The 26,419-nt window shown below is 43.8% G+C and overlaps 1 protein-coding gene across 1 annotated transcript in view; it reads left to right on the forward strand.

The window, feature by feature from the left end:
• Window positions 1–23,804: 23,804 nt before the first annotated feature.
• The window catches only part of HRAS (HRas proto-oncogene, GTPase), a 66,635-nt gene continuing 64,020 nt past the window's right edge, over window positions 23,805–26,419 (forward strand). The window contains exon 1 of the mRNA XM_074996002.1: window positions 23,805–24,162. The gene's annotated coding sequence lies outside the window, so the exon portion shown is untranslated. The remainder of the gene's footprint in view (window positions 24,163–26,419) is intronic.

Consider the following 26,419-nt stretch of genomic DNA (forward strand, 5'->3'; position numbering starts at 1 on the left):
GTAGTAATCTCCCATCAGCCCGATTACCAGGCCCCCTTTAAAGAAGGGGGCAAGTGTAAATGTAGCCTTATTGTTTAAGGAAGACAATACGTTGTATTATATTAAGTGAGACCCACTGATTTTGAAAAACCTTTTAATTTCTAAGGGCCTCACTCCCATAACTGCTGCCTTGAATTGAATTAAGTTTATATACCAAAATAATTTTTCGCTATGTCTCTCTCTCTTCCTGGCCATGTCTACACTAGCCAAAAACTTCAAAATGGCCATGCAGATGGCCATTTTGAAGATTACTAATGAGGCGATGAAATACATATTCAGTGTTTCATTAGCATGTCGGCAGCCGCGGCTCTTCAAAATTGCTGCTTTTCGCTGCTGCGCAGTTCGTCCAGAAGGGGGTCCTTTTCGAAAGGACCCTGGGAACTTCAAAATCCCCTCATTCCTATGACTAGATAGGAATAAGGGGATTTCAAAGTTGGAGGGGTCCTTTCAAAAAGGACCCCGTCTGGATGAGCCGCACAGCAGCAAAAAGCAGCAATTTCGAAGAGCTGCGGCTGCCAGCATGCTAATGAGGCACTGAATATGTATTTCAGCGCCTCATTAGTAATCTTTGAAATGGCCATTTGCATGGCTATTTCGAAGATTTGGGCTAGTGTAGACATATCCTGTTTGCACAGGAAGAAAGCAACAAATACATTCTATAGCTGGGAAGTTACTGAATATTCTCTGAGAAATTTATCTGATTATATCTTCTCCACCTCCCAGATAAATCACTGGGATCAGGTGAAACGTCAGTACACAATCTAAGATTTGGTGTTGTTCCTCAGAAACTCACAGTAGATGGGACATATCCTCTCTATTCTCCTGAGAAGCACCAGATTATGCTATTTTTATTCAGTACACCAACATTTCCAGATTCCCTTTGAGCTAAACCATTTCCTGCGTGCAAAGCTCAAATATGTGTTCTTTGCACGAGTTCACTGTGCTTTCCAAGGGAATGGAATCCTCTCTCAAGCTCAGGAGCACCTCTATAACTGCTCTTCAGCCATCATTTTGATTATTCTGTTTCCCATTCCAAACAGAGAGGTTTGCCAAGACCTGGGGTCAGCAACCAAAATAGCAAGAAGAGCCATTTTTTCCAACTTGGTAAAAAAAATTCAAGAGCTGCAAGGCATGTGAATACAAGACGGTCCTTACTAAATAATGTCAAACTATAGTTTTTGTAACCCCTATTTTAAACCCCCCATCACCACATACACAAACAATTTGTAATGTGATACATGTTTACTACAGGATGTTCACAAACTTTTACATATTCTATTTCCTCACACTTTAGGTGTCTGTACCACTGTCTTCCCGACTTTCACTCCCAAACCTTCTTTCGCCCTGGAGAATTCTAGGGGTTGTTATCCAATAGTTCAAGATCACATATCATTTGATATATGACTTGTTCATTTTTGGACTTTTAGACGTTCCCTGTTTATCAAAAATGATCAAGAGGATTTTTTTTTTAATTTTGCAATTGAAGTGTCAGGAGCCCCAAAGAGGTCCTTAAAGAGCTGCCTGTGGCTCTGGAGCCACAGGTTGCAGACCCCTGGCCAAGAGGCTCCACAGAGCCTGAACCTATTTTCATTAGTGTGGTAGTGCCTAGTGGGGTTTCTATCTGGAACCCGGATCCCATTGTGGTAGGTGCTGTATCAATGTATATCAACCGATATTCTTCAGGGTAGGGACTGTACAGTCTAAGTAAGTTTTAAGAAAATGTTACTAATGAAGGTGGTTTTGAAAGAACTCTTTGATATAGTGTAGCATAAGTCCCCAGGGGACAAAGGAGTTATCCCATTGGTGCTATTTATAATTCACACCTGGTTTGTACTCTGGGTGGTCCGTGCTCCTCTTCTGTGATAAATTCTATTGTTGATGATTGAGTTACAACTTTGTTTTCAACATTAGCCAAGAAAAATGTGAATTGCTTTTGAAGATGAGCTAGGGTCAATGACCATAAATTGTTTTCCTGCTATTTTCAGGAGAATCACTTGTTTTCTGCAGTGCAGAGGAACTTTATGATGTCACAGCCTTTGTAGTTCTGGCATCACACTCTTTCCATAAGGACTTGTTTTGCCAAGCAATGCATTAGCTGAGAAATTCACATCCTTGTCTACCCATAAGGCCTGATTCTTCAATGCTCTAACCCATGTGCCAAACAAATCATTTACAATACATCATGACAAAATAAATCTAAAATGCTATCAGATCAGAAACATAACATTTCACATTCCCTTTTCACAAATGGAGAATCAAATCATGATTTTTAGCCAAGAGATCAGACCCCTACCACATATACAATTTACACCAGTGCAGCAGAATTTGCACTGATGTAGCTTATCCCACATCACAGTGTGCCCATATAAATCATGTTTGCACTAGGACTGTCAATTAATCACAGTTACCAGTCAACAAAACAACTCAAATTAAAATTAATTGCAGTTAATCAGAGTTTGAATTTCACTGAATTTATTACAAATATTTTTGTTTTTCCTACATTTTCAAATATATTGATTTCAATTACAACAAAGAATACAAAAAGTACAGTGCTCACTTTATATTATTTTCACTACAAATATGTTGTAGAAAATATCAAAGAAATATTTTTCAGTTCTCATATAAGCACTGTCATGTAATCTCATTATTGTGAAAGTGCAATTTACAAATTTAGATTTTTTTTGTTAAATAACTGTACTCAAAACAAAACAATGTAAAACTTTAGAGTCTACAAGTCTACTCAATCCTAATTCTTGTTCAGCCAATCACTAGGACAAACATTTATGGGAAATAATATTGCTAGCTTCTTATTTAGAGTGTCACTTGTTGCTTCAAAAGTACATTTCACACCAACATCTAGAGATTTTGGTATAAAGACCGTTCAATACATAATTCACCGACGCAGAGAATGCTAAAGGGAAATTACTCAGACTGTATCTCAGAGAATCCACAATCATAAAAAGAGTTAAGCCTAGAAAGACTTCAAACCTCCAGCAGGTTTAAAACTCTCTCTCACTGCCCACTCTTTTGTTTGTTTTAAATGAAGTTGGGTAGCTCAGCAGCCTGTCTGCTATCTTACAGCTCATGAAACAGATCATGGTACATGTTCAGATAACTCTAACCAGACCGTGAAGCCAGTTGCTAGTGCAGGGATTCACAACCACTTTCATTTCAGGAACCTGCCTTCAGTTATGTTCAACTGTTCCTCCAGCATCCCAGGAGGCCCTACTGAAATCTTTGCAATGGCTTATGGGAAGCTCTTAGAGCCTGAAATGGATGGACTGCATGTGGCTGAGCATGGGAATGGGAAGTTATAGAAATACAGGTCTGTAAGGGAACTCTAGATGTCATCCAGCCCAGTCCCCTGAGCTGTGGCAGAATCAACTTTACCTAAGACCATCCCTGACGGAAGTTTTTAAAAACAAGTTAGACAAACTCCTATTAAGGTGTCTTCCTGACCTTCCTTGGAAGGCTATTCCAGAACTTACATAAATTTCCTTTGCTGAAGATTAAGCTCATTACTTCTTGTCCTACCTCCCACGAATGTGGAAAACAATCACTGTCCTCTTTTATCAGAGAGGTAGCCGTGTTAGTCTGTATCTTCGAGAACAAGAAGTCCTGTGGCACCTTATAGACTAACAGATATTTTGGAGCATAAGTTTTCATGGGCAAAGACTTGCTTTATCAGATGCATGAGTAGGGGTGTGGTTTCAAAGGGGTATTTAATGAGTGGGGTCCCAGTAAAAGGGAGGGCCAGAGCTGACAAGGTCTATTTAGTCAGGGTGGAAAAGGCCCTTTATCAGTAGTATGTATGAAGAGAGGGAAAAACAGGTCAGATAAGACAGGGGCCAAGTGGGGGGAGAATATGGCCCATTCTCAGTCTAACGTGGAGATGTTAACACCTAGGGCAGAGAAGCTCCTTTTGTAAGGTGTGAGCCACTCCCAGTCTCTGTTTAATCCTTAGATTAATTTAATCCATTAACCAAGGATTAAACAGAGAGACTGGGAGTGGTTCACACCTTACAAAAGGAGCTTCTCTGCCCTAGGTGTTAACATCTCCACGTTAGACTGAGAATGGGCCATATTCCACCTCCCCGCCCTCCGACCCCTGTCTTATCTGACCTGGTTTTCCCTCTCTTCATACATATTACTAATAAAGGGCCTTTTCCACCCTGACTGAATAGACCTTGTTGGCTCTGGCCCTCCCTTTTACTGGGACCCTACTCTCCTACCCATGCATCTCATAAAGAGGGTCTCTGCCCACAAAAGCTTATGCTTCAAAATATGTTAGTCTATATGGTGCCACAGGACTTCTTGTTTTCCTCTTTTAACAGCTCATAAAATATTGGCAGGTTGAGGGATGTCCTGATAACAGTTTTTTCTCACAACTGAAAATGCCCCCTTTTTAAACCTTTTCTCATAGATCAGATTTTCTAAACTTTTTGTAATTTTTGTTGCTCTCCTCTGGACTCCCCAGTTTGTCCACTTCTTTCCTAAACTGTGGTGCCCAGAATTGGACACAATACTGCAGCTGGGGCCTGACCAATGCCAAGCAGATGGGGACAATTATCTCCCATACCTTATACACAACACTCCTGTTAATATACACCAGACTCTGTTCAGTCTTTTTTCTGCTGCATCATGTTGATGATTCATATTCAGTTTGCGGTCCACTATAACTCCTGGATCTTCTTCAGCAGTGCTACTACCTAGCCAGTTATTTCCCATTTTATAGTTGTGCATTTGATCTTCCTTTCTGAGTGAAGTATTTTTCATTTCTTTACTGAATTTCATCTTGTTGAATTCAGACCAAGTCACCAATTTGTCAAGACCCTTTTGAGTCCTGTCCTCAAAGTGCTTGGAACACCCCCCTCCCCAGCTTAGCCTCATCAGCAACTTTTATACGCATATTCTCTATTCCCTTGTATACTTAGTGTAACAGGTTGCCTAGTGCATGCAATGAAAAGAGGATATTAAATTTGGCAAATGAAAAATTTGATTTGTGACTAATTCAATTCTCCTGCAAGAGCAGGAGTCTCTCAAAAGTGGATACATATCATATAAATACACATTCATGTTTGTAATCTTATGCACAAATTACTTCCTCATCATTAACACTGTAACCATTGAGGGAACATGTTCAGTGACTATCTATGATCTGCAAACACAGCTTTGTGATACAGCAGGTTTTCATTCATGCAGGCTTCTTAAGCTGCTCAAATATCAGAAGTGGCTTGCAAACACAGCACTCCAAAAGTTCCTGTGTTGTATTTTGAATCTTTAATATACAGAGAGAAGTTAAATCCCAGAGATCAAAAAGTTACACGGACTTCCCACAGGAATTGTTAAACTGTGATGCAGCATGCTGCCCCCTAGAGCAGGAAGGAAGAACAGACCAGAAGCATTTCATGATTGGAGGCTCAGATGGCAGAGCAAGACAGTCTTTTGAAACTCCTGAGTTCCTGGCTACTTGATTGTCTGAAAAGGAGATAGATAACAACTTGCAAGAGAAAAAAACTCCTACATCTGGAAAGCAGCAAGATGAAGGAAAGTAGAAATAGCATGAAGTAAACATAAAGAATGTTTCAACCACCATCTTTGAAATGCCAGGGGCAAGGAAAGAGGTTAGAGATTTAACAAAAAAAAGGCTTAGACTTGGACATGATGGAATCTGAATATCTAAAATTCAAACTTTTTCTTAAGAGTGTTAATGCAGGAACTTTATATTATCTGACCTCCTGGAGTGTGATAGCTGCTTAAGCATGACATTTTAAAGGACTTTTTGCATACTTGAGACATGCAATATATAACTGAGTGCAAATATTTAGATCTAGGAATGTCTTCACTACAAGAAAGATAGACCCTACTGCAGTCAATGCTCAGGAGTTTGATTTAGTATGCCTAGTAGGGACACACTAAATCAAACTTACAGGGTGCCCCCATCAACCATGGTACTCCTGACCAACCTTAGGAGTAAATAAAGTCACCTCTCTTAGTGGAGATAGCACTGAAGCCCGAATTAAGGTTCCTTTATTCTAGTTATGTAATTAAGGTACACAATTCCAGCTACATTAATTCCTCTGTAGTACAAACCTGCCCTCAATTCTGTTCTTTAGTAGTTGACTGCACATGAATGGACAAATTTATGACATTAGTAGCTGTTAGATGCTTCTGCAAGCCTGTATGCAAGGTGTATTAAAATGTAGTCCAGCTTCCACATTTATTACTTATGGCATTATGGATTATATTGTCTGCTAGACTAACGAGTTTTCTGTTCTGGCATGACCAAGAATAGAGAGTGGCTGTAGGATCTGGAAAAATCAAGGATAAAATAGCTCAGAAGAACTATGATCTTGAGATAGGGAACTGGCTTTTCACTGGTTGATCAAGGCCAACTGAGAATGAATGCAATGTATTGATATAAGAGAAAATTGTATTTTCTGCTTTCAGAGCCTGATCCAGAGTATATTGTATTCAGTGGGAACCATTTCATGGTAATGGACTTTGGATCAGGCTCTTGCATCCTGTGGTGATAAGGTACTAAACTACATTAAATAATGGCTCTCTTAGTCTACATTTGATTCCTCTTGCCCAAAATTGCATTACATGGACAGCGGGTTGCACGGAATGTTTGCATGCTATGTTGCCATGCTGTATCTGTTTTATGGAGGGAAGTCACTATGCCATGCATCTTCTCAGCCCCCAAAGCATGCACTACCACACCAGGTCTTTGGCAAGGAGGTGTATTTTCTTAGCCAAGGTTGGCAAGTAAACAGGAAAACTGACTTTTAACTCCTTCCTTAGCTTCAAGCCTAGCCTTCCGTGGAGTTGTCGTCCTTCCAGTTCCTAGCAGCCTCCCAGTTTCGATCAGCTCTGTTCCCTTCCTGGAACAGCAGCCCCAGGATTGCTTCTCTGAGCCCCTGTTCCAGGGACCCACCACAAGAGCTAGCTTCATTTTGGTATTTTATTCCCTCTCATGCTTTGTCTACATTGGCAAGTTTTGTCGAGGAAACGTGCCTTTTGTCAACAAAACCACATGAGCGTTCACACTGTAACTGGATTTTTGTTGCAAAAACAGCCATTTTCTTTGACAAAAACTTCCTGCACCACAAGGTTGTTTTGTCTTTCCCCCTCCTTATGTTTTTGACAAACACACAGCGTGAACACCTTGAGGCATTTTGTTGCTGATTCTGACCTTCAGGAAGTGGCCCACACTTTCCAGTCAACCCTTCTGGTAAGCTGTTTGAACTCTGCTGCACTGCAGCCAGGTGCCCAGCTACCCATCCTGCAAGCCCCACAAAATTTAAATCACCTGGTCTTCCACTATCCCATGGGCTGGCTCAGTGTGCAGTGGTCTCATGGCATCTTCCCATGCTTAGCCATTGCACTAAACACTCGCCTGCTTGGACCACCATGGAGCTGTTGGATCTGATGAGTGTGTGGGGAGAGGAGTCTGTTCAGTCCCAGCTACGAGTGACCCATAGGAACTGGGAAACATATGGGCACATTTCTCAAGGCTTGTGTGAAAAGGGGTATGAGTGGAACACACTGCAGCGGAGAGCAAATATTAAAGAACTCATAAAAACCTATCATCAGGCCCAGTGCTTCACCAAAGACCTGCCATTTCTATAAGGAGCTGGATGCTATTCTCAGCAGTGACCCCACTTCCACCGCCAAAAGCCCCATGGATACTTTGCAGGGCACAGAGGTACTACATGGAGGACTTATCGCAAAGGATGAACTTGTAGAAGAGGAAGTTGAGGTAGACAAGGACCAGGGGCTCCCTCCAGAGTCGCTGAGTGTATTTGGCAGCCAGAAACCATTCTCCACTGACAGACATAGACAATCTAAGCAGCCACCTTCTGGGGACCAGGAAGCAAGGGATAAGATGTAGGGTAAGAGTCTGTGGCTTCAGGAGTGCAGGGCTGAGGGCATGGAAATGGGGGGGAGGGGTGGGGCCTGCCGGAGTTTCTGAGAGCTGGACGTATCCCTGTGCAGCTAATAGATATGGCTGAGCAGGATGTTGATGCTTTCTGTCATCTCAATGGAGTCCCGCAGAAGGAGGGGCCATCAAAACTTTTCGTGAGGTATTTGTAAATTATCTGTTGCAGATTCCTTGGCAATGAAGCTTTGTCCTCTCCCACTATAGGGCATAGCCCACGCCATTCATCAATCACTTGTGCAGGAACCAATGCAGAACATAAGTGGGCTGCATATGGAGCAAGACAAAAGCTATAAGCCTGGACAAGTTATGCCCTAGTTTCCTTGCTTACCCTGAGCAGGGAGATGTCTGCCAGGGTGTTATCCCCGTGTGAAGAAGTGCAGCATAATTAGAACTATGTTCCTGCAAGGGGAATTTTCTAGCCCTGGCCGAAATTTCTTTTGTCAGTAAGCACTGGTGGCAGTTACGGCCACCATCTTCCCTATCGCAATTGCCACATGCTTCACAAGCTCTCCTTTTAGCATAGTAATGTCTTCATTGACGAGCTACAAGATGCAGCTACACTGTAGTTTTAAGATAGTAACAGAGAGGTAGCCATGTTAGTCTGTACTCCAATTCTGTTTTGTTGTTTTAGGAGTAGACCTGCCCCAGGTCTCTCTACTTATTGTAACAGTCTAGAGGTTGACTGTTTTCTCACTTGTAAATGGGGATTCCCCCTGCTGGTTCATTTCTTCCTGTAAATTTCCTCTCTTTGGAGATACCACAATCCTTTGTTAGCATTCAGCTCAGACTGCAAATGGCTCCCCATTCTGAACCAGACAATAATCAATGTACATGTAAACAGATAGACAGATAAACATTTCATGCCTGAAAAAAACTGCTTTTCATCTTTTCTGGTGACCAATCTCCTAGATGCATACCTTACAATCATCATTTTTAATATACACATATAACTACTTATATAGTATCTATAGACACATTGCACAATTATAATATTGATCAGTGTGACAGACTTTCATTAGACACATTACGTGTTACCCTCTTGTGAAATATTATGTACACATCAAACTCAGCAGAACTTATGCACCCACCCTTTGTGTTCTTCGTCAACATTAAGAAGTTTCTGACCCACTATATGCTTACCATCCTCCTTGGACCTCACCTGAACTCTGTTCACTAATCTTTCACCATTTGGACTACATTAGGTAATCTGCACTGCTTCAAAAAATACTACTTTGTGACGATCACTCTGATTGCCCAAGAAGTTTAAAGCATCCACGTTTTAAAAGTGTAAGCAAAAACTTAAAATTTTCATTTTTAGAAAATGCAAAATCCTTTCCCATGTCAGGGTTAAATTAAAAATATATTGGATCATTTTCCAGAGATAATCTACTATATATTTTAGAGAGTTTGTGTCTGTCTGTGACTCTGTTTTTTCAAAAACTCCTCCTAAATGTTAAGAGCTAGGACCACCACATTTGGTATGCAGCTTCCTCTTACCTTAGCTTATAGGAAGGGTTTGTTTGTGCCAGGAATCCAATTGTTTCTCATTAAACAGAGGGGACGGACTCTAATAGCTGGGACAGTTATACTCCATAATGTCCACTGGGGTGCAGCAAGCATGGGGGACAGTTATATTCCAGAATGACCACAATGAACAGGAAGTGTGCCACCTTGGGGAGAAACTGCCAGCCGGGCAACATGGCCCCAGCTGCCCCAGAGAGTCCCCACACATCTCCCAATCCTCCTGCCCTGACAACTGCACCCCCTGCCCTGAGCAACTCCTAACCCCAAGCCCTGACTTATATACAGCCCCATAACCACAGTCCCCTGCTCTGAGCCCTCCACATCCCAAGCAACTGCCCTGATTCCTGCACCCCCTCCTCCCCACCCCCAGCCCTGAATGACATGAACTAGAATCTTCTGGTTTTGATTAATGTCCTCACTGCAGTAGTGAACAAAGCATCAGTCATTTACTGCCTGGCAGGCAACATGCTACTAAAGCATTAGGCAATGAGAAACATTAAAGGTGACTCAGCAATAAGTGACAAGAGAGCACTCCCACCTGCTTGATTGCTCCACACAAATGGCAAAGAAGTGCATTTAGATTTGCTGTACCTTGCATCCTTGTGCTGTTGACTGTTGGATTCATTGTCTTAGATTGGCTGCGTTCACTTAACTTTCTTCAGTTGCATGCATGAACACATTCACACACAGTGCTACACTGCAGCAACATGGTATAATCAGCCCTCACTTTGGATGGGCACTGCCTTAAGGCCTCTGCTCTATCTATGAAGGTTGATTTCTCATTTGAGCATAGGCAACACTGCTTGGGTCCAGTGCATGTGGTCCACTGGTTAGTGCAGGCGAATGGCAGTGAAGGCTCTGGGGTTCTACTGAGAGCCCCAAACTTGCCCTTTTCCCCTCTGAGACTCAATCTACACAGCTATAAGCTAGGCATTTACAAAGGTGGCATAGGGATGTTAGGAGGATTAATTCATGTTTGTGAGAGATGAAAGCGGTTATAGAAATACAGATTTTTATTGCATTATTATGACGTAAAACATAGAAGGAATATGGTAGCCACCTCCATGGTAATCCACAGAATGAGCCTCTTGCCTCTTCAGATTGTGAAGTGGAACTCAGAGGAAATGTGTTGGTGTTAGTGGTTAAAGTGCTATAAGATGTTGTGGGTTCAGTTCCCATATTGGTTTTACTTATTTTGTGCGGATACAGACTTTCAAACAGGATAGGAGCATTGCAACAAGGATGTGCTTCCAGGATCTCATCCAAAGCCTACTGAAATTGATGAAAAAATGCCATTTGTTGGGTTAAGGTTCACTTAGTCAGCAGATGGGTTTACCAAATATTTATTATGGCAACACAGTAGTGCTCAATTACACACCAGTGAGAAGCTCGTCAGGACAATCTCATCAGAGTTACCTCCAGCACCAGACAATACAGCTTCAACCCTTTTGTCACACCAGTTTAGGCTATGTCTACCCTGAACACCGTACAGCGGCACTGCTATACAGCAAAGGTATACTCTTGGTTGGCAGTAGAGCTCTCTCCTGCCAATAAAATATATGCACTTCCACTGAGGGATGGTAACTTTATCATCAGGAAAGCATCTCCCACAGACAAAGCACCATCCACATGGGCACTTTTAGTCAGTAAAATTTTGTCAGGGTGTGTTTTTTCACACCCCTGACAAAAGTTTTACCAACAGAAGTGCAGCATAGACATAGCCTGAGTAATAACTTCTTGTTATCTTTTCTTATACGTATGTATTACTTTCTCATTGCTATATTAATTCTCTTCTCCCATTATTATAGGTTTAGTGTTAGTTCAAACTGATCCTTTCTAACTTTTTAGCTATTTTATCTTTTCTTGTTCTCACAAACATGATTGCTCTGCACTTTGTTACTTATGTTCAACACTAAATAGGATTATTCTGAAATATACTACATATGCATGTCTTAACGCTTCTGCTGGTAAACATCAAAACGTGCTCTTAAAATCTACAGCAGACCTAAATGTCACTTTGCTTCCAACATCACTGTGTTCAATATGTTTTAGATGAGATCCCCGCAATGAGCATATGGGAATGCTATGTCCAGCCAGACTAGGGGTGTGTCTACACTTACGAGAAGATAACTCCTTCAAGGTCAATCTTCTGGGGTGAATTTAGTGCACCTAGAGGGGACTTGCTAAATCAAAGCATCGGGGCTTTACAGTTGGCCCTGGTACTCCTCATTCTTGTGAGGAGTAAAGGAGGTTGACAGAGTTTCTCCCATTGACCTCCCTCTGTGCAGACAGCCAGAAAAATCAATCTTTGGTATGTTGATTCTAGCTACACAGTTGTCATAGCTGGAATTGCATATCTTAGATCAACTTTTAGGTATAGTGTAGATCTGGCCTAAAGCAAGCTCACTGAGCATGCACATAGTATTGCAGGCAAGCCACTATCGTAAGAATGTTCCTAAAAGTGATATAGTATAAGGTTAAGAGAGTGCAAGGGATTCATATAGCACCTTTCTAAGTCCCTCCAGCCCAGAGACCAGTGTATTGTACCTGAAATATCTCAAGTCTCTTAGCTTGGGGAACTGGGAAGTCCTGAGGTCAGTCATATGCTTTAACAGAGAAATAATACTGCATGATATTTAATTCTTTTCATGATCATGTAAGTCTCTCAGATCCCTCTGCCAGCAAACTGCTGATTAAACAGCATAATGTAGGGAAACTATACCTAACACCTTCTTCCTTTTTCAAGAAGTGTTACTAATGAGTACCGGGAAACCACCCAGTGTTAGTACAGCATCTGCATATTAACATTAGCTTAGTCATATATTTTCATAAGGTGCCAAAGGCTAGAATTCAATCAGTTGGCCCTCTTTAAGCAGATGTCACATTTTGCTGATCAGAACAGAGACAATTCAAAATTACATGGCTAAGATTTACACAAGTGGTTAATGGATTTTGGGTGGTTCAGTTTTTGGATGCCCTCCCAAGCTGAAGTGTCTCAAATTTGACATCCAAAAATGATTTAGTTACTTCTGAAAAGTAACTGAAAAGGAGGCCCCAACCTTTAAACTTACATTGAAATGAAGGTAATGGTGCTATAGAACTCTGGGCCTCTGACTCCAAAAAACACATGCCCCTACTACATGAATTAAAGGAGAGTATCTATTACCGAGTATTGGGGCTGATATCTCTTGCGGCCTGTAACAGCTGGAGAGCAACACAAGGATGATGAGAGAATTCTGAAGTTCACCGAAAGGGAAGTAGAGAAGGAAGGTTGAATTTTGTGTGTCAGAAGCAGAAACACATGCACCAAGAAGAAGGCTGATATAGCGAGAAGGTTGCAATAGCCAAAAATGGGAACATATGTTAAGGCCTGGGTAATAGGGATGGAAAAGCAGAAAGGGAGGTTTTGCAGCATCCTTCATTGCCTTGCACATTCTACAGCTATTCACACCTTTACCACATAGCTATTTAAATTGTGAGTTGGTATCATGTTATACCAATCTGGCATCATGTGTAACTGTTTCCAAATAGGCAAAGTAAGAGCAGTGCAATGGAGCATCATGCTCCTGGTTGAGAAAGGAACGACAGGATTTTGTGAGGCACTGGGTGTGAGAAGATTAAAAACAAAAGATGACACCGAGGAGGTTAGTTCTACTTTAGGTGACTTTGGTTGATTTTCTAAGCAATCACTACACACTACAGGGTCTGTTCCACTGACTATAAGGACTCCTAAAATTGATTTAACACTCATGCTTTTCACAGGAGTAACGCCAAAATTGATCTTGCATGATCAACCTCAGAGTTGTGAAATTCGACATTCTTGGCCTCCTGGAGGTGTCCCACAGTACCCCAATATGATTACCCTAGCCACCCCTTCACAGCACGACTGCTCTCCAAGTGTGCAGGAAACAGGCTGGGAAAGTTTGAATTTAATTTCCCATTTGGCCAGTGCGGCAAGCAGAGCAGGCAGCACACCTCAGCAGCAAATCTTGACATAAATTTCCAGGATTGCAGATGACCTCTAGCATGGAACCGTGTAGCAGATCCAGGATCTCAATGTTTTATGGGAGGATGAAGCTGTGTTGGCAAAACTACAAAGCAGCAAAAGGAACACAGACCTCTGTGCCAAAATCTCAGAGGGCATGGTAGAATAAAGGATACATCTGGGACACCCAGAAGTGAGGCACAAAAATAAAGGCGCTCACACAGGTGTACCAGAAGACAAAGGAAGCAAATGGACATTCTGGGTCGTCTTTGCACACATGCCACTTCTATATGCACCTGCATGCTATTGTATGGGGGACCCACCACTGTCCCCAGTTTGTGGATGCCTCACAAGAGATTATTCAGGCAGTCTCTGGCAACAGCAAGGAAGACACTGAAGATGAGGAAGATAAGGAGAAAAACAATGGTCAGCAGGCAAATGGAGCAGCTGATCTCACCAACAGGCAGGAACTTTTTGTAATGTTAGATCTCATCCCGTCCTCCCAGGATGTTTTGCAGTTAGATCTTGATAGCGGTGACGGCATCTCTGGTGAGTTCTCATTTTTAATCGTGCTACAAGTGAGTTAAGGTATTTGGGTGTGATCTGTGGCAGGCACTGTACGTACACAGCCCAGGCCCCCGGAACAACTTGTTAAAGTATCTGAGGACTGAGTGACGCTCCTCCCTGCACATCTCCATAAAGTTCTCAGACAGGTACTCTTTAATTCTTCTCAAAATCGTTTTGGGGAGGCCTGCATTATTCTGACCTCCACAATAGGACACCTTTCTTTTCTAAGCCCCCAGTAAGTAATCCAGTGTGACAAAATTGACCTTAACAAATATGACCTTATTTCCTAGCATGGACATACCCTCAGATTGTAAGCACGGGTGATGGGAAGGAGGGTAGTGTGGTCAGAAGTGGCAGAGAAAGAAGTGAGAGCTCAGCCATTACATTAAAAGGTGACAAAAAAAGAAAAAAGAAACCGGCAGGTTAGCTGGATGCATACGAATGTCTTTAGAAATGTCTGTGATTTTTCTAACAGTGCATGGATAGAGCAGACAATAAAAGAGAAATTTTAAATGGTCCTGTGATATGAATTTTTCCAACAACTGCTTCCTTCAGTGCTAATTTGAGGGGTTTTGAGAAGTTAGCCAAATAAAATTTGTTGAATAGATGATTAAAAACAATCTTGCATTGACTCTTCCAAAGGAAAAACTGGACTGATCAAAGGTTTAAATGTGGGCTTATTTTGGTGCAAAGAGGCCTTCAGGTACACAAGGATGCATCTATTTGACCACCAGATGTGGATATTGTATAAAGATGGCTGAAAACTCAATTAGCAACTGAGCCTGCCTACAAGCCTGGAATTCAGACTCCTAGCAGCTGACTGGACCTTGTAGATAACATTAACATTCTTTAGCATCAGTAATTTCAGTACTGATGAATTTGGAAGTATTATATTAAACTGTATTTGCACTGGGGCTTGCCCACACCAGTGGTTCTCAACCTTTCCAGACTACCGTGCTTCTTTCAGGATTCTCATTTGTCTTGCATTCCCCACAAGTGTCATATAATTTAGAAGCTACGTGTTTACAAAATCAGACACAAAAATACACTGATCACTGCACATTATTATTGAAAAATTGGTTAATTCCTAATTTTTACCATTATAAATCAGTTAGAATATATTGTACCTACATTTCAGTATATAGTATATACAGCAGTATAAAAAGTTATCATTATGAAATTTTAGTTTGCACTGACTTCACTTGTGATTCTTGTCGCCTGTTGTAAAATTAGACAAACATCTAAATGGGTTGAGGTACCTGCTGCAAGACCTTTGCATACTCCCAGGGACATAAGTACCCTGGGTTGAGAACCACTGTTCTACACTACTGCATAAGTTGATATAATTTACATCATGCTGGGGTATGAAAAAAGATACCTCCCTGTGCGATGCAAGTTACGTCAACCCAAGCGCTGTCCAGACTAGTGCTTTGTCAGGGGGAGGTGCTCTCCTGCCAGCATTGCTTCTGTCTCTTGCTGAGTTGGAGTAATTATCCAGAGGGGAGAGCACTCTTCACCAGACATGCTACAGAGGTGCAGATGCATGGAAGTGTGGACTAACCCTGAGTTAAAAATGCAAAGAAAGGGGGCCTGATAATTCAGGGGCTTGTTAATGGAATACAGAGAGTTCCACCTCTGAGGGCTGGTTTTTTAGCCCAATAATATAAATAAAAAGCCCCTTCCTTCATTGAATCAGGTCCTAAATCAACACTTAAAGTCTAGCTCTAGACGATGCTGGCTAAAAGTCCTTACCATTTGTTTGCCCAGGTACTCTGAACTGACGGTATACTGTAGTACCTAATGGACAAGTTTCCACCATTACAAAATCTACAAACATAACTGATGTTTCTCAGCACTCTTGCTGGCAGTCTCAGCCGAGAGGCCTGGGATTCAATGGACATGGAGATGAAACAAATCTGTCAAATGCAGTTCTGGTCTTTCTTGGGGAACGTCTGCCCCGGAGGTGCAAGTTCCAGCTCAAGGAGACAAACATGTCCTAGCTCTGATCAAGCTAGTCTGCTAAGGATAGAGGGTAGCTGCCCCCCATACAATGCCTAGCATCTCAGATGGGTATATACAAAGGATGGCTAGTCCCTACTGCCCCACACAGCTACAATTCTTAATATGCAAGCTCAGTCAGAACTATTGGAGGTACATCTCCTCAAGCTGTAATTTACACCTGCAGCTTGAAGTACAGACATGCCACTGGTCTTGGTGGACGCTTTTGGGTGGGAAAGTCTGCACTGCTGTTGCACTTTGTGGGTGGACAGAGAACTTCTCTCCCCATGGCTGTTATGCTGTTGTCACATAAATAATGAGAAAAGTTTACAATAAGCCTAATATAACAGTGGTTCTCAACCAGGGGGAGGTGTACCCCTAGGGTATGCAGAGCTCTTCCAGAAAGTACATTAACTCAGTGTTTTCCAACCCTTGTATGAATAAAAAATGGGACTTATTTTATGTTCTTCTAATGTTTTATATAATCTTTTTGCACAATCGTAAATATGATGGCAAGTTTATTGCTTATAGGCAATTTCTTCCAACCAACCAGTTATAATTAAGTTGTTAAATATCCATGATGTGCTTGAACCAAAGTCCACACTGAATTAATACGCCTTGATTCTTTCTACCCAATGTGAGAGCTTGGTCACTGGGTAGAAAGAAGCAACTCCTAAATGAGAGTTCCATATGCCACTGCCTGTAAAGTTCTTCCCACCCCATTTGGTTCAATTAAAAATTAAATTCAGTCCATTCCTGCACCTGCCTGGGTTAGGGCTTCACATTAGAAATAGGTTTCTGTACAAAATATTTGCCTGCAATGATAACAAGGGGATTTTATTTATTAGCATTCATTCATATTTTAAACAATGGAATAGAGAATGTTTTCCACTTCCTATCTTTTCTTTGCCTTACCATGTCCTTGCTCTCTGTAATTCCAGGGACTCTGGTGTTTCCCAGTTTCTATTTTCAGTTGGCATCAGACTCCTAGCAATCACGTAGCTCATGGCAGTCAATGGGAATCCTTCCATTAACCTCAATGGGGTTTTGTTTTAAGCACTAGCTCCGTATGTGGTGATGGTCTGTCTGACTTGCATGTCTTGGACTGTAAAATGACAATCTGTTTAAGTTTCTGTTCAAGAATTAATGGTATGTGAACATCTTGGTTTTGATCTGCCCTTCCTGAGTGCTGTGCATTTTTATTTTTCAGGGTTTGATTAAAGGGAATTTTAAGCAGTATTGTTTTTCAGTGGGATTATTTATATCGGGGATCTTAATGTCATTTTTTTTTCCTTTCTGGTTTATGAGCAGAGCTATATCAGAGTGAAGCTTATAATGAATTTCAAGTTTGGGTTTTAGTGCTGTATGAGGAAGGGAGGGAGTGGTGTTGTAATTGAGATCATAATACATACCTTTTTAAGTGTTTATTAATTAGAACATGAAATTCTTCTATTTCCGCTCAGCATCCTTTGCTGGTAGATTCCCAGAATGACTTAAGAACACAAGTTCCTTTGGATTTTTTCTTGTCTGTGTGCATTTTCCTAATGGCATTTTGCTCCTAAGCCTACTGGACCCTTCTGGAAAAAAACTATCACAACGTCTGAATGAGTAGTACTTCTGTTTATCCTGGCGCTTTCTCCCATTTGTTACAGTCCACAGCTGATCCCCAGACTTCTTTTATATAACAGAATGAGTCGAATTATACTATTGAATAATTTTAATGGTATTTTTAATCAATGGGTTGCATTTATCTCAAGGTTCCTTTATGGTGTAGATGGCTCACAAAGCTTTTCCTTATACAGTAATGCTTCTAAAACCATTTACAATACAGTAATTCATTTTATGCAATAAGCTACAGTTTGCATCTCAGCATAGATTTGGTCCACGTATAAAGAACCTACAGAACAGCACCAGTTGGAAAGAAGCCTATTGTTACAGCTTATTATCTATAAGAGTTTTCTCTACAGCCTCAACAAGAAAGTAGGAAAGGATCTGTCATTAGCCAATATAGCTTTATCTGCATATTCAACATAGTCCAAGCAACAGAAAAAAAGGTTGTGCCTGACCTTTCTCAAGCTCTGTGAACTTTTCCCCTGCATAAATAGCCCAAACTTTAAGGGATCATTTTTCAGCAAAAGAGACTTTCCACTTCATCCTGACGTGTGGCATAGGGTATCCTACTCCCAGCTGGTATCAACAGCACAGTGATCATAAAACTTTTGCGCTGAGAGAGGTGCAAGTCTATCCACCAGTGAGAGTCCCATTACTGCATATTACATCTTCCCAGGAGATACTCATTTTGGGTATCATTGGGAACACAGAATTCCATGTCAGGGACACCTTCTGGGAGCATACAGACAACACCTGCCTGAGAGGATGTGATATAGCTGCAAGTCTTGTGCAGGCTCTTTGGTCTCCCATCTGTTTCTTTCAGATCAAGAGTACCCTGGCTACTGATACTAACTACGTGCTTATGTTTTTAAGTGCACACAGAAGCAAACTCCTAGGCCACTGGCTCCTCCTATTTACATGTCAGTCAATTATGCTGATTAACCTTTTAGCCTACAAAATCAACCAGAAGAGGACATGCTTCTGTTCACGTCTTCATTTATAATAGAAAAGAATCTTTGCCGTCTGAGTCCATGCTGGGTCCTGTGAACAGGCAACATTCTCACCCCCATTCTAGCACAGAAGAAACACACACTGGGTTAGAACTTGATTCTGCAGACACAATGCAGATGCTTAACTTTACGCAAGAAGCAGATGAGGTAATAGCTTTTATTGCACCAACTTCTGATGATGAGAGAAGCTTCTGGGGCACATAGAGCTCTTCCTCAGCTCTTCGTAAACTTGAAAGCCAGTCCCTCTCACCATCAGAAGTTGGTCCAATAAAAGCTATTCTCTCACCCACTTTGTCCCAATAACACTGAACACAGCTTTAAACATGGGACCATTATGACTATCTGTACCTAACAGTGCCCAAATTCTTCCCTTTTTCACAGACTGTTTTTGTTAATTGTTGAAGTAACATAACAAAATTGAGTCTAACACCTCACCCCATCCATGTGAGGATGTTTCTAGGGTTCACCAGCCCCACTTTTTATAATCATGGAATCATAGAATCTGAGGGCTGAAAGGGACCAGTAGTCATCAAGTCCAGCCTCCTGTCTAAAGCAGGATCAGCTCCAACTAAATCATCCCAGCCAGTACTTTGTCAAGCCAGGACTTAAAAACCTCTAGGGATGGAGATTCCACCACCTTTCTAGGTAACACATTCCAGGGCTGCACCACCTTCCTAGTGAAATAGTTTTTCCTAACAGCCAACCTATACCTGCAGTTCTCTAACTTGAGACCATTGCTTCTTGTTCTGCCATTCATCACTACTGAGAACAGCCTCTCTCCATCCTCTTTAGAGCAACCCTTCCGGAAGTTGAAGGCTGCTATCAAAATCACACCTCGCTCTTCTCTCCTGCAAACTAAATAAGCCCAAATGCCTCAGCCTCTCCACATAGGTCATGTGCTCCAGCCCCCTAATCATTTTCATTGCCCTCTGATGGACCTTCTCCACTGCACCTACAACCAGTTTTGTCCTCAGCCAGTTTTCTCTGCCCACTCTTACCAGAATAGAGCTAATGAGCTGCAATTTCCACAACGACTTGGGAACAATTAATATTTTCAAGCTGAGCCCTAACACCTGTTGAGAGGGTGAGTTAACAGAATAACCATGCCTGACTAGTCTACCTTGAGGTGACAAAAACTCTACAGCCAGCTCCATCTCTCAGATCTATTGAGAGGAGCTTTTCCCAATGGACTTTGGAAAAGAAGATCTGAAATATAAAAGTTGATAAAAAGGGCAAGTCAAATTCCGTCCTGGTGTAAGCAGATGCAGCTTCCAGTGACATCAGCAGAAGTTGTCCTGGCTTACACTGTGACTTAATTTGGCCCTGTATTTCTAAGCACCCCTGTTCCTGCCCTTGTACGCATTTCCTCAATTCCTCTTGATGACGGTGTTTCAGTTTTTGATCCATGTGCCAGACAATGCAATGCAAGCCTGCTGCCTTACAAGCCTAACAAGGACTTTTATTGACTTGAACCTTCCTGCTTAGATGATGCGTGGCCACCAATGAAAGAAGAGGAAAAGGTCTCAGCTTCTCTCTTCACCATAGCAACCAAACACCTTATGCTCAACACTTTTCTGTTTCATAAGCTGGTTGCCATGGTAAATTACTTATGTCAGAGGGGAACAGGAAGCATTCTGTGTTCTCTAAAGAAAACAAAACAAATTAAACTTTATTTCTTATTAGTTTACATTTTGCCATACAGCAAGTGACCCCTAAGCTTTGGGGAGAGCCACGTCAATAATGTGGCCACAGTGTTTTAAATGTGCTCAGAGTACCCATGATTACTAAATCTGATGCATCTGTAGGAGAACTGGATTCAAGGAGCCTAAGTTATCTGGGAAAAATAGTAGCAAAATGGTGTTGAGGGGTCTGGCATTTTTCACTAGTGAGACCAGTTTTCTTAACATCCTCTGGAGAACAAAGTCCTGAAACATATGAGGCATGAATCTGCGCTGACATTCTCCTCTGTTCCCCTTCCTTGCAGATGCCCCACGGAAGCCCTGTTTTCAGTTGCACAGAAGATGCCTATTCATTCTATGAGGAGGGACCAAATGAACATGTGGTAGTCAAATGACAGAATCACAGAAATGAGCAGCAATATCCTGCTATCTAAAACAATCAAAGCTCTGCCAAAGGTAGCCATGAGGACCCATGGTGCACATCAACCTTAAAATGTTCCTAGAATACATTAAAGGATTCAGTCTAGTTGGTATTGATAATTCTCTAGCAGTACCCAGGACAGTGGGGCAGGGTTTTGATCTCCTTTATGCCAGTGTACAGTCCGGCTAACTCTATTAACTTAACTAGAGCTACTCTGGATTTCAACTTGTGTAAACAAGAGCAAACTCTGAACAGGCTCATATTGACTCTAGAAGTCTAGATTTCTTGCTTTGCCAGGGAGGAAGTTATCACGGAGAAACAACTGTAATTAGCTAAAAGTGCAGGGCTGAGGAGAGAGGGAGATGGAAGGATAGTTCAGACTTCAATTTGGCTGATTCATGGGCTTCTTTAGTGGAAATAGGTAAATCAGAGTACACACTGCAGAATTATTTAGAATGATCTTCATCTCTGATGGAACTTATAATACCATTTTTTAAATTGTACCGTGTGAAGGTTTTCTGACATATGGTGGAAATCATGCCGAGCTACTTCTTGACACATACATCCCTGTTTAAGGCACAGCATAGCTAAAGAATGACAACTCTAATGATTTTTTAAAGTTACAGTTCACTAGCACTAAGTGTAATCATATTGTTCCAAAACTAAACATCTGCTTGCATAATATGCCACTCTTGGGTGGGTTATTGGCACAGAAGATCAAACTAGAGATTTGAAGTGGCATTACTGCCTGAACTAGAAGGCCCACTCCTTATTATAAGAGGCTGATGTCTTCTATTTATCCAGAGAACTCCTACACCTTGGGCAGCAAAAATGTGAACATCCCTACTGTGCCTGGCCAGAGAACCTCAGTAGCAGTGGGACTGCTGGAGAATGGTTTCATTCTGATTCTGTACTTTCCTTCTTTCTTGTCACTGGCATAACTAGCATCCATTGTAGCAATTATGGTGGTTGCTTTGTAAAGTGCATACTTATTGACTAGGAACTAGACTGAAGTAATCAAGGCAAAAAAATTAACCATGAGTTGTTAATGATTTTCACTGACTGTGGACCAGCTCCAGATGTAAGCCAGTAACCTAGAGGTAATGAAAGAACAGCTATCACTGGTTTGCTGGTATGGCCACTGTGCACTGTCCTATGCAGTGAGCCTACAGATTTTAATCTATTCTGGCAAAATTTAGACCTGTAATTCATCACCAAGGCAGCTCCACTCTTGGCAGAATTTTTAGCAGCTGTAGCTCAGACAGTGCGTGTCTTTTTAGCACTGTATCATGCAGCCATACTCTGAGCAGGGATAGAGAAGACCATGCTAAAAATGCCCAAGCTTCCAGTAGCAGAGCTGTGCCACTGGTTAAATCTGCATCCCATATTCCCTAAAATAGTTGATGCTGTGCTACAGGGACAAATGAGTTGATCTGTTACAAAAGAGACACTGTTCTGTGATTGTGGCAGAAGGATGGAGTCACAGAAATGAGCAGCAATGTTCTGCTACCTAAAACAATCAAAGCTTAGCCAAAGGTAGCCATGATGACCCATGGTGCATGTCAACCTTAAAGACATTAAAGGATTCAGTCTAGGTGGTATTGATAATTCTCCAGCAGTACCCAGGACAGCAGGGCAGGGTTTTGATCTCCTTTATGCCAGTGTAAAGTCAGGCTAACTCATCTCTGCACTGCTGCTGGCAGCAGTAATGCCTTCAGAACTGTGTAGCTGCAGAGTGGCAGGTGCTGGCCAGGGCCCAGGTCTGAAGGTAGCACTAGTTCCAGCAGCAGTGAAGGATGGCATGATATGGCATTGCCACCCTTACTACTGCTTGCAGAACTGGGCCCTGACCCTTGTTCAGCAGCCACCACTGTCTGGCCACCAAGCTGCAAAGGCAGCGGCACAGGTGACATGGTAGTATTGCTAATTGCTAACCTTACTTTGATGCTGCAGCTGATGGGGCACTGCCTTCAGAACTGGTCACCCAGCCAGCAGCCACTGCTCTTCGGCCACCCAGCTCTGAAGGGAGCACAGAAATGAAGAATGGGAATACTTCTACCCTTTCAAAATAACCTTGTGACCAGTGTTCCCTCTAATTATTTCCATCCATGTGAAGAATAATTTTTCTGTGCAGAGGGATGTGCAAATCTGCACCCCCAACAGAAACAAAACCTAGCTATGGGTGCTTTGCTATTCAGATGCTGCCCAGATGATTCTCTCCTGAGCATCCTTTTGGCTCAGGAAGAATCCCTATTTGGTCTGCACTGTAAAATTTGTATAATACAGCACACAAAAGACCAGCTTTCATGGTCTGTGATGCGATTTTCATGACTGTGACTTTGATATGACCCTACCCATTGCTAAATGCCAGAGCAGTGTGGGAGCTGCCTAGACCCTTCATTTTTCTGGGGCTTTAAAAAAAAAAAAAAAAAAGCCTCCAACCTCCAGGGTCATGACATAGGCCAGCAGGCACTACATTCAAGTGAAAGACTGGCAAGGCAGGGTACCAGCCTAGGTCCTACTATAAGTGGCCAGCTCCTCACTCTGGTGTAAATCAGCCCAGCGCCACCGACGCCAATGAAGCTGGATTGCTTCACGGCCCTAAAATACCTGTTTTCATGTAAAGGCAGAGGAGCGAGCGAGCGAGCAGACGAGGGAGACCGACTTATCAGCGTGTGCCCAGGTTCCCAGCTGCTGCTATTAACGCTCACCATTAGCTGATTAAGTTTCCGCGATCAATCAATACACCGCCTCTCCCCGCTCCCCGGCTGGCAAGTAGGCGCTGAGCAGGAAAACTGAGCAGCAAAGCCCCTCCTGCAGCTACGGCGGCTTCCCCCGTGCCCCAGCCCAGGCGGCGCAGCGAAAGGAGGTGCTTCTAGCGCTGTGACTGACGCGGCCCGCAGCCCACCAGGAGGGCGGAGGAGCCGGGGCTCCGCTCCCGGGGGCCCGGGCGTGCGCTGAGCGCCTATCAGCGGCGGCGGGAGGCGGTGAGTGACTGGTGGGCGGGGAGCGGAGCGCAGCCTGGGCGTGTGCCGCTGCCGGGGCTCGCCCGCGGTGCACACACACGTACATTGTCCGAGGCGCCGCAGCCGCGGTAGAGTGCCCCGGTGCCAATGCGGGGCGGGCGCGGCAAGCTGGGGGCTTCTCCACCACCGTGGTGGAAAGTTCACCTTCTGCCGGGCCCGGCGCAGCAGTGAGCGCGCGGCCCCGGCGCTGCCGGGCGGGCAGGAGGGAGGCTCTGCGGGGCTGGCCGGGAGGGGATTTTTTTTTTTCCTTTTCTCATTTTCCCTCCAAACTTTGTGCGCGCGCCGCCCGCAGAAGCCCCCCTCCCCGCCCCTCTTTCTGCCTCGCGAGGACGGCCGTCTGGGCGGGCGTGAGCGCTGGTAAGTGCCCCCTGCCCGCTCGCTGGGGGGGCTCGGCTGGGCGGGGCGGGGAGGTGAAGCCCGGGAGTTGCGTTTGCGGGTGGTCTGTCGAAGTACGGGCGGCGGCGGGAGGTTGGGCTGGAGGTGCTGGGAGTGGGCGGCGGGGGGGATGGGTTCCTGGCTGGGCCCCTCCGGGAATGCTGGGGTGGGACACTGCAGTGGCACGGGCAGCGTGTCCCGGGGAGCGTGTGCGCGCGGTAAGGACTGGTGGCTGGAGCCGAGCATTGCAGAGCCGCCGGCGGACGCTCTGCTGGCGCCCCGTTCATCCTGCACCAGTTGTAATACAGGCTCGCAAGTGAGCGGGGAGGAGGAAACACCCTCTGCGGAATCGGAAAGCGGCTGCCTTTCATACAAGTGTGGGGGGAGGGCAGCAGGGGGTGATCGTCCGTGCGTCCGTCTGCCTGCCTGGGTGGGTGGCAACAGTGTGAGGAGGAGCACTTGTGGTGTGGCGGGGGGATACGTGACCAGGTCTGGGCTTGTGAGAGGAGGCAGCAAGAATGGGAGGGGTCACATCTCTTAGGGGAGAAGGGAGACAACAGCAGGTGTGTCTGGGAAGGGCTGTGAGCTAGGGTGGCAGAGAAGCTTTGGCCTTGGATGTGTCAGGGGCTGCCCTCTGAGTGGCAGAAGGTAGCGAGGGGAGACGGGCACCCAGACAGAAGGTAGTGGGGGGAGATGGGCAGACACCTGTTGGAGTTTGTTGAGAAGGGGGAGGCTGCAGTTTTTCTGTGCATGTGTCTCTAAGCATTTGCAGATTTGTTCCCCTCCATCCTCCAAAAGCTTCCCTTCTTCCCCATGTTTTTTAGACCCTCTCATCTTGTGAAAATTAGGCCCCAGCAGCCTCCTTCCCAGGCCTCTGGAGTGGTTCTCATACCTGCAGATTTAAAAGCCTATATGCTAGCAGCGGGAAATAGTGGCATTCATGTTAATGTGTATAGTCTGCTTGGCAATGGTATTGATTTCCCTCCTGTATGTTTCAGGCCAGCTGCCCCCTCTCAGCTGTGACACTTCACATCCCTCTCTACCTTGTGCACCAGGGAGCCAGTCATAGTGGGATCTCTGGACTGTCACTGCAGACTTCTGTGCTTTCTTCTTTGCCTTATCTTTTCCCTGCCCAAAATCTGACAGGGATTTCCAAATGGAAAGGGAGGGGGAAGGGGGGAGAGAATCACCTGCTGGCCTACCCTCCTAGTCTTAGAATGACTCTGCTTTCTGTAAACACTTCCGGCCAATCCAGAAAACATGGGGAAATAAATGGGAGGGGCCCTGCATCCTCCAGGAGAATACCACAGCAGGCTGTCACATTTCCCTTGCCTATTTTTTTCCTGCCTCTCTTGTTTTTCATCTTTCCCAGATCCCTGGCTATCTCTATAATGATGCCTGCGGTGATATCACTGGCAGCAGCAGCAGCTTAGGGAGTGGTCTATGATGATAGCATAGCAAGACTTCTAATAGCTGAGCCTGTGTGGCTACTGTTCTTTCAGTCCTGTGCCGTTGAATCGGTGCAGTAATAATAATGCCACGGTGTGCTTTTCATTCCAGAGTGGGTCCTGCAACCTTTTAGAAGGCAGGGACTAAAACAGCAATGCAGGTTTCTAGGGGAGAAGACAGTGAGGGCAGCATTGGGGCAGGACGGAGGAGTCTTTCTAGGACTATTCCTTCTTCTAGGGTGTGTCTTGCTTTCTAGCCTCAATCATTATGCCATGGCCACCCACAGGTAGAGGAGGGATGGACACTTCTCCCACTGCAGCGTCACTTGAGAATAATGCCAGGGGAGCTCTTTGTGCCATTTGTAGCCCCAGGATGAGGCTTGTTGTCTCTGCAAGTGGGAGGAAAAGCCACATGAAGTCACAGTGGGGATTAGCAAACTGAGTGGCTTAGGGTGAGCTCTTAAAATGCCTTGCACAGTGTTCTACGTGACAGTGGGGCACATACTAAGGGTACTGATGCTGAGAGTTTCAAAGAAGCCTTTGAATTAGGTGCCAGATGCTGTCAGACCTGGCCTGCACTAACAGTTGTCCCAGTTTCACTGCAGGTGTGCTTTTTAACTGCCTTAAACAGGTGCAAATACATGAGTTGGAGGGCTAAGATATTCATGGTATTGTGTTGAGCTTGTCATGAATAAATTTTGCTTGAGTTGTGAAGTTTTACAGGTGTGAACTGAACACCTATAACATTTAAACTGATAGGAGCATGTCCACAAATGGGCTTCCCTGATGTA

This window comes from Carettochelys insculpta, chromosome 6, assembly GCF_033958435.1.
Source record: "Carettochelys insculpta isolate YL-2023 chromosome 6, ASM3395843v1, whole genome shotgun sequence".
Lineage (NCBI taxonomy): Eukaryota > Metazoa > Chordata > Testudines > Carettochelyidae > Carettochelys > Carettochelys insculpta.